The sequence below is a fragment of the Rhipicephalus sanguineus genome, chromosome 4 (assembly GCF_013339695.2).
Source record: "Rhipicephalus sanguineus isolate Rsan-2018 chromosome 4, BIME_Rsan_1.4, whole genome shotgun sequence".
Classification (NCBI taxonomy): Eukaryota; Metazoa; Arthropoda; class Arachnida; order Ixodida; family Ixodidae; genus Rhipicephalus; species Rhipicephalus sanguineus.
The window spans coordinates 206,236,817-206,246,742 of record NC_051179.1 but is presented as its reverse complement, the minus strand read 5'-3'; positions in this window follow the sequence as shown (position 1 = coordinate 206,246,742).

Here is a 9,926-nt window from a genome sequence, read left to right as displayed (position 1 = left end):
GGGCTTAGTCTCCCATCATGGGAGAGGGTGCCCTCACAAAGCGGTATGCATGCATATATATATATATATATATATATATATATATATATATATATATATATATATATATATATATATATATATATATATATATATGTATATATATATCATCATCAGCCTGTCTACGCCCACTGCAGGGCAAAGGCCTCTCCCATGTTCCGCCAATCAACCCGGTCCTGTGCTTTCTGCTGCCACGTTATACCTGCAAACTTCTTAATCTCATCTACCACCTAATTTTCTGTCTCCCCCTCACGCGTTTGCCATCTCTTGGAATCCAGTCAGTTACCCTTAATGACCACCGGTTATCCTGCCGACGTGCTACGTGCCCGGCCCATATCCATTTCTTCTTCTTGATTTCAACTATGATGTCCTTAACCCCCGTTTGTTCCCTGACCCACTCTGCTCTCTTCCTGTCTCTTAAGGTTACACCTATCATTTTCCTTTCCATCGCTCGCTGCGTCGTCCTCAGTTTAAGTTGAACCCTCTTTGTAAGTCTCCAGGTTTCTGCTCCGTAGGTAAGTACCGGTAAGATGCAGCTGTTATATACCTTCCTCTTGAGGGATAGTGGTAGATTACCATTCATGATTTGATAATGCTTGCCGAATGAGCCCCAACCCATCCTTATTCTTCTAGTTATTTCACTCTCATGGTTCGGCTCCGCGGTTACTACCTGTCCTAAGTAGACGTACTCCTTTACAACTTCCAGTGTCTCGCCACTTATCGCAAAGCGCTGTTCTCTGCCAAGATTGTTCCACATTACTTTAGTTTTATGCATATTAATTTTCAGACCTACTCTTCTACTTTCCGTATCCAGTTCAGTAATCATGAGCTGTAATTCGTCTCCCGCGTTACTCATCAATGCAATGTCATCAGCGAATCGTAGGTTACTGAGGTACTCTCCATTAACTCTTATCCCTAACTCTTCCCAATCTAGGGCCCTGAAAACCTCCTGTAAACACGCGGTGAATAACATTGGCGAGATCGTGTCTCCCTGCCGTACGCCCTTCTTTATTGGGATTCAGTCGCTTTCTTTATGGAGGACAATAGTGGCTGTGGATCCGCTGTAGATTTCTTCCATTATGTTTATATAGGCTTCGTCGATGCCTTGATTCCGCAGTGCCTGCATGACTGCTGATGTCTCCACCGAATCAAATGCCTTCTCGTAATCTATGAAGGCTATGTATAGGGGTTGGTTGTATTCCGCGCATTTCTCTATCACCTGATTGATAGTATGAATATGGTCTATTGTTGAGAATCCTGTACGAAATCCTGTCTGGTTTCTTGGTTGATTGAATTCTAATGTCGTATTAATTCTGTTAGCAATTACTTTTGTAAATAGCTTGTAGACAACGGACAGTAAGCTTATGGGCCTGTAATTTTTCAGGTCCTTGACGTCCCCTTTCTTATGGATCAAGATGATGTTGGCATTCTTCCAAGATTCTGGTATCCTCCCCGTCGAGAGGCACTTCGTATACAGGGTGACCAGTTTCTCTAACATAATCTCTCCACCGTCTTTCAACAGGTCTGATGTTATCTGATCCTCACCAGCTGCTTTGCCTCTTTGCATTCCCTTTAGGGCTTTCTTTACTTCTCCTGTCAATACTGGTGGGATGTCAGATTCCTCTGCGCTATTACTCCTTCTTACGTTATCATCCTGAATGCCTCGGCTGCTGTACAGATCTCTGTAGAACTCTTCCGCTACCTCAAGTATTCTATCCATATTGTTTGTGACCTTGCCTTCCTTGTCCCTTAATGCATACATCAGATTTTTGCCTATGCACAGTTTTGTCTTCATAGCTTTGAGGCTTCTTCCGTTCTTTAGAGCATGCTCAATTCTCTCCATATTATACTTTCTTATGTCGGCTACTTTACGCCTATTGATTAACTTCGAAAGCTCCGCCAGCTCTATTTTGTCTGTTGCATTTGAGGCTTTCATAGCTTGACGTTTCTTAATGAGGTTTTTCGTCTCTTGGGATAGCTTACCAGTGTCCTGTCTAACGACTGTACCCCCGACTTCCACTGCACACTCCTTGATGATACTAGTCAGATTATCATTTATTGCGTCTACGCTAAGGTCGGTTTCCTCGGTTAAAGCCGCGTACCTATTCTGAAGTGAAACTCTGAATTCCTGAACTTTCCCTCTCAGAGCTAGTTCATTAATTGGCTTCTTGCGTATCAGTTTCTGCCGTTCCTTCCTCACGTCAAGTTGAATTCTTGATCTTACCATTCTATGGTCACTGCATCGGATCTTGCTAACTACTTCCACATCCTGTACAATGCCCGGGTGGCCGCACATTATGAAGTCTATTTCATTTTTAGTTTTGCCATTAGGACTCCTCCACGTCCACTTACGAGTAGCCCGTTTTCTGTAGAAGGTATTCAAGATGCGTAAATTATTGCGTTCTGCAAACTCTACTAGTAACTCCCCTCTGGCGTTTCTAGAGCCGATGCCATATTCCCCAACTGCATGATCTCCAGCCTGCTTCTTGCCTACCTTTGCATTAAAGTCGCCCATCAGTACAGTGTACTGTGTCTTTACCTTACTCATTGCTGATTCTACGTCTTCGTAGAAGCGTTCAACCATTTGATCATCATGGCTGGATGTAGGCGCGTAGGCCTGTACCACCTTCATCTTGTAGCTCTTATTAAACTTAATTACGATACATATCACCCTCTCATTAATGCTATAGTATTCCTCTATATTGCCAGCTATATCTTTATGAATAAGGAACCCCACTCCTAGTTCTCTTCTGTCAGCTAAGCCACGATAGCATAGGACGTGTCCGTTCTTCAGCACTGTATAAGCCTCCTGTGGCCTCCTAACCTCACTGAGCCCTATTACATCCCATTTAACACCCTCTAATTCCTCGAATAGTACAGCTAGACTCGCCTCACTAGATAAAGTTCTAGCGTTATACGTAGCCAAATTCAGATTCCAATGGCGGCCTGTCCGTACCCAGAGATTCTTAGCACCCTCTCCTGCGTCGCAGGTCTGACCGCCGCCTTGGTCAGTTGCTTCGCAGCCGCTGGGGACTGAGGGCCGAGGGTTAATTGGTGTATTCATGTGGGAGGTAGTGGCCAAGTACTACACCAGGGTGGCCAATCCTGCTCTGGTGAGGGAGTGCATTGCTGGCTGTGGTCGCCAGTGAGGCTGCACCCCAGGCCTTTTTACACAATTCCATCATCACGCGGATTTTTTTTTTAATCCGGTTGGGAATTGTCCGGCACCGGGATTCGAACCACGGACCTCTTGCATGCGAACATGCGAAGCTGATGCTCTACCAATATATATATATATATATATATATATATATATATATATATATATATATATACTTTGGGTATGAAGATCGATGGGTCCGGTACGATAGATGAATGAGAAGGACTCACGTACGAAATGTAGTTTTATTAACGTTTCGGCTGGTGGGCCAGCCTTCGTCAGATTGAATGTACTGCCCGTGACAGACATTATTTATAAGTGTGTAACACAATCAAACGTGCTTAGGTGCAACACAAGAGCAACAGGTACAATACAATCAAAACGTGCATCGAGAGCAACAGGTGCAACACAATAAAACGTGCATCGAGAGCAACAGGTGCAGTGATGCTGCGCATCGAGAGCGACAGGTATTATTGGCAGTGCGAACAACACCTGTTAATGGCGCCTGCTGAACACAACACTGTGAATAACCATAGGAACGTGCTGCGCGAGAACAACAAGTGCTGGGCGCATGGTGAACACAATGCTGTGAATAACTATAGGAGCGTGCTACGCGACAACAAGTTATGGGCGCATGGTGAACATAAAAAACATAAAATGAACAACACCTGTTAATGGGCGCTTGCTCAACACAACACTGTGAATAACAATAGGAACGTGCTGCGCGAGAACAAGTGGTGGGCGCATGGTGAACACAATACTGTGAATAACAATAGGAGCGTGCCACACATCGAGAACAACAAGTTATGGGCGCATGGTGAACATAAAACGGCGAATAACAATAGGAATGTGTTGCGCATCGAGAACAGCAAGTGAAGAGCGCATTATGAATACAGTACAGTTGATAGGCAAGAGGAATAGGAACAAAGGCGAGTTTGTGGCAGCAATGTGGTGTGCACTGTACACTAGGCAAGTACGCTAGCCAACCTACCCGCCTTCTCGTTTAAGCCGCAAGAAACCGTGTTGAACTTGTGAATTAAAAATGACTCGCGCATTTCGCGCTTATAATGTGACGTAAATCCCGAGTCCAATATAGTCGCCGTACATGATTCAAAGGTGTGCCCGGTGCTGGCGACGTGTCTAGATATTGTAACGTACAAGAGCAACTCAGACAAACACGATCCAACACAACTCCATCCTTTTCGTTCTCTTTCACTAGACTCCCCTTCACGTGCCAGTCACTTCGTTGGTATGATCCACTACATTCGCCACCCCCTCTCCCCCAGAGTCGGAGCTTGAAGACGAAGAGGCGGGAATACAAAAATCACGCGGCACATAAAGTTTCAACCGTCTTGCATGGGCGGGAAAAACACGGTTTCGGCTTGTGGTGCCCATATCTTAAAGCAATATTGCAATGTTCCATATCTTAAAGCAATAAAGCAATGTTCCCATATGTTCCTATGATCCTTATGTCCTTGTTCCCATAGTGCGCCCTTTTTGCTTTAAGATATGAACCGTTACCAACTAGCCCAAATGGCTGTTTTGCTACAATATATTTTGGTGCCCAGTTCTGGAATAACTTCCAAGCGGAACGTAACAGGGCCTAGGGCTTCCACCACCCGAAATGGATCCGCAAACCGGAGAAGAAACTTCTGGCATCGCTGTTGAACACGCTGGGTGCGTCTAACCAGCACTAGGTCTCCCGGGTTGAAAGGGGTGTAATTCCCACAGGAAGGCGAGCGGAATTTCGCCTGGTGATGCGCTATGGCCAGGTGCGCTCTAAACCGAGCCTTCCGAAGGAGCTCCGCAGTACTGGTGTCGTCCGGACGGTGGTGCGCCGTTGTGTTCTAACCAAAGAAACTCTCTTGCGGAAGCCTTGGCGTCCTTCCATGGACAAGTTTGAACGGTGAATCCCGTGTGATTTCCTGCTGTGACGTATTGAGGGCGAAGACAGCTGCGGCAACGTATTCGTCCCAGTTGTCATGACTAGGACTCACGTATGACGACAGTGTGCCCTTTATGGTACGGTTTGTACGTTCCACCAGACCGTTTGTTTGTGGGTGCTGAGGGGTGGCCGCTGCATGTTGAATTCCATGGTTATTGAATAGGTTTCTCAATGCACGCGACGTGAAGGCCGTGCCGCGGTCGGTGATGAGCAAGCGTGGTGTACCGCGTCGAAAAACGATGCGCTCGTTAATGAACGTGAGGACGCGCTGCGTCGAAGCGTTAGGGACGGCCCTGATTGCGGTCCACTTCGTGAGATAGTCCGTGACAACGATGAGGAACCTGTTGCCGCGCGACGTACGTGGAAAGGGGCCCATGTGGTCTAGTCCCACTATCTCAAAAGGCGTTTCCGGAGGATGAATACGTTGCATGGGGACCGGTGGCGGATTTGTGACGGCCTTCTGTGCCTGACAGACCGTGCACGACAAAACGTAGCGGGAGACGTCAGTCTGCATGCGCCGCCACCAAAACCTCTCTTTGATGCGTGCCAGCGTCTTGTGAAGCCCGAGGTGACCGGCAGTCGGGGTGTCATGGCACATGAACAGCACCGATTGTCGCATGGCTGCAGGCACGACAGGCACACACGACCCATCCCGATGATTTCGGTGAAAAAGGATTCCATCTCGGACGACATAAGACGCAGCGAGACTTTCACGACGACGCTTGGGTGCGTACTTCCCCGGACAACCGCTGGATTATATCGATGATTTCTGCGTCTTGTGGCTGTGTGGCGCGTAAATCAAGCACTGCGGTGACTGGCGAGGTGCTGTTGAGAGCTCTCGGGTGGCGAGAAGGTAGTCAGCGTCCTGATGACGAGCGCCTCTCCGATGGACAACGGAAAAGGTATAATCTTGCATTTTTATAGCCCACCTGGCTAACTTAGCATTGAGGTCTTTTTTTTTGTTTGAAGCCAGCGAAGGGCGACGTTGTCGGTAACGACCGTGAAGGTTTTACCATAAACGTACGGGCGAAATTTTTCGACTGCCCAAACTACCGCCAAGCACTCAAGTTCGGAGGCGTGGTATCGGCTCTCTGGTTCACTGAGCCGGCGGCTAGCATAAGCGACCGGCCTCTCCTGGCCGTCCTCGTTAAGTTGCAAGAGAACAGCTCCGCGGCCAGGCCCGCTGGCGTCCGTGTGTAGAATAGTCGGCGCATTCTCGTCATAGTGCGCGAGTGTCGGTGGTGCCTGAAGGGCAGTGTGGAGGTCGCCGAAGGCAGCTTCTTGATCGGGACCCCATTTCCAGCGAACTTCTTTCTTCAACAATTCGTTGAGAGGTGCTGCGCGGGAAGCGAAGTCAGGGACAAAGCGCCGGAAATGTGAAGCAAAGCCTAGGAAACTTTTAAGCTGCTTACCCGTGGTGGGAGGCGGAATACAAGCGGTAGCTTGGATCTTGGTGGGATCAGAGGCTGATGCTTTTGGCGCTGACTACGTGTCCCAAGTAAGTAACTTCCGAGAAGCCGAAGAAGCACTTTGAAGGCTTAATGCAAAGGCGAACGTCTTGTAGAGCACGCCGGACGATTTCCAAGCGCCTGAGGTGTTCGGGAAACGTAGGAGGATAAACGATGATGTCCTCTAAGTAAAGAAAAGCCATCGACCACTTCAGATGCCCAAGAACCTGGTCCATTAATCGCTGAAATGTAGCGGGAGCGTTGGAGAGGCCAAATGGCAGGCGATTAAACTGGTATAGTCCGTCGGGAGTTGTAAAGGCGGTCTTCTCAGCGTCATTTGGGTCTAGTTCCACTTGCCAATAGCCAGAAAGAAGATCCAGCGTAGTGAAAAAATTGGCACCTTGCAGGCGGTCAAGGGCATCATCAAGACGAGGCAGTGGATACACATCTGGCTTTGGTGACACTGTTTAGTCGTCGATAATCCACACAGAAACGAATCGTGCCGTCTTTCTTTCTGACGAGCACTACGGGGGACGACCAGGGACTGGACGAGCGCGATATGATACCACGTTTAAGCATGTCATCCGCTTGCTTAGCGATTTCTGCGCGTTCAGAGGCAGAGAGTCGCCGCGGGTGATGTCGAATAGGAATTTCAGAGCTGTATCGATTCTGTGCTGCACCAAGGGAGTGTGGCCGAGCTCACTGGGTGATATGGCCACCCAGTTGCGGAATTTTCGTAGAAGTGCTTGAATCTCAGATTTATGTGACGGAGTTAAATTGGGGCCGAAGTTGAATTCATTCGAGTCTAAGGGCGAAGTAGTTGGTGGGGAAGGTGCTCCGGGTTGAACTACTGCCACGACAGACGGGGCTTCAAGGTAGGTACAGGTACCGAGAACGGTGTCTGACGGCACGCGAAGGTTACTGTCGGACAGATTGAAGACAAGCACTGCAAAGGTATTGCCGGAACAGTGATGAAGGGCCCGCGGCATTGCGAATTCACCTCCAGGCCGGGAGCAAACGGCGCTTTCTACAAGAATGTCTGTGTCGGCAAAGGACTTCGCGTGGCTGTAAATGGGAACCCACGCAGCAGACGACAAGGGTATGGTAACTAAAGTTGCCGTAATCACAGGATGCAAAAGAGGTGATGATTTTCCAACCTCGGGTTGTTCACCTCTGTTTGCACCCACGGCCATACACGTCCTCGTGTTTTGAATGCCGAACTGCGAAGAAAATTTAGTAACCAGACTTTTCATCATGCGGTAGTTGTCAGCGAGCACGGAACAGACTTTGTGAACAGTGCTGTAAATGACTTGATGTAACGGGAAATACGACTGCCAAGGACAAGCTTGATTGGAGGCTTCAAGAGTTGCTGGCGATGGTATCGACGTGGTAGATATCAGGTCAATGGTGCAATCAGTGCCGCTAAACTGCAAACGAACGCCAAACGCTGCACACCAATCACAGCCTAAGATCACTGGCACACACAGGTTTGGGACGACAATGAACCGATGTCTCGCTTTCTTCCCAAGCGCACACACATTCAAGCAGACTTCGCCTAGGCTAGGTAGAGCAGCTCCGTCAGCCAGGAAGAGATGGGGTCGATCGACCTGTGCAGGGTTCACCGAAAATCTTCCAAACAAGAAACTCGACGTGAGAAAACTGAAGGCAGCCCCTGTGTCCACAAGTGCTTGAACACGCTGCGGCGGATCTCCAAGCTTCACCGGCAGAGTTGGCATCTCGGTGAAGGGGCCAAGTGAAAGGAGAGGGGCTTCAGTCATCATGCGGGGTACTGCCCTCGGCGGCCCGCATTGTAGTTTCCCAAGGGAAACTTTGCACGAGCAACCGAGTTTGGCAGCGACTCGGACATTCCACGGCAGTTACGAGCAAAATGCCCAACGTCGTTGCAGTGGTAACAGCGAAACATCGCTGTAGGCTCGTGTAGACGAGCAGGAGAATGTCGGGCCCCGGAGGGCACGTCCGTCTAGGTTGGCCTCCGGTACGGATCCTCAGCTGCTTGCGAGCGTTCTTGTATCTCTGCCTCAAGAGCGACGGCTAGAGCTGATGGTACGTCGGTCGGACGAGCGAGGCGGACGAAGCGCTGGACGTTTCTGTTATTGATGGCGTCAACAAAGGCATTAGCAGCAATAAGGTCCATGGTTGCGGTAGGGCAACCCGACAAGGCCTTCCGGGACAAGCTATCGATGTAAGCAGCGAGTTCATGAAGGCCTCGCCGACCCTGCCGGACGTGTTTCAGTTGTGTGAGGTAGAGCTGAAGAAGATGACGGTCACCAAATCGGCTTTCGAGCGCCTACACCAGTGCTTCATAGTTCGAGCGGATGCCTTGGGGGAGGTAATCGAGGTATTCAGCCGCGGCGTCACGGAGTTGCACAACGAGCACCTGGGCTTTGTCTTGAACTGTCCAGCCGTTTAATGTAGCAACAGACTCGAACTGCGCCAGAAATGCTGCCCACGATGTGGTACCATCAAAGGTAGGTGGTAGAAGGTGTGCTCCAGAAAACCGAGACTGAGCTCGACCGATGTTGTTTTGTTCGACCGATGTAGACACGCGTTGCTGACGGCTGGACTGTGCCTCGATGACAGAGACCCGTGCAGCCAGGTCTGCGACGACGTCATCTGCCGTGGAGGTACGCTGGGCAAGCGCGGTCTCAAGAGATAGCAGGCGAGTAGCTAAAGCGAGTCTCGAAATCTTGCATGAGGGCTCTTCTGTCGGCCTCACCTTGTGAAGCCAGGGCTTGTAGGCAATCTGGCATAGGTAGACTGGGCCCGGTGCTTGACTGTGGAGGGTGAGTTGGTGCGCCCTGGACAATCAAACTCCGACGGAAGAGGCTGACGGGGTGCGGGTGGCGGGATGTTTGATGAGATTGGGGCTCCCGCGGCCTCTGCCAAGCTTCCCTCCGTAGTCAGGACAGCAGGTCCCAGGGCCAGCGACGACGTATCGTCCTCCATAGGGTTCATCGCTGAACCACCGACTGTTGCTGTCGCCGCAGAAGCCTTGCTCCGTGTAAGCATGTGTTACCGTTGTCACCGCTGCCACCAAATGTAACGTACAAGAGCCACTCAGACAAACACGATCCAACACAACTCCATCCTTTTCGTTCTCTTTCACTAGACTCCCCTTCACGCGCCAGTCACTTCGTTGGTATGATCCACTACAATATTGGCAAATGAACCATGGAGTGCACATGCGCTTTGTGGTTGTTGAAATTGTAGCGAAATGCATTTTCGGTTTGACCGATATACTGCAACTTGCAGATGGAGCACTCAAGCAAATAAACCACATTATCTGTCTCACACGAAAAATCGCCACGAATTT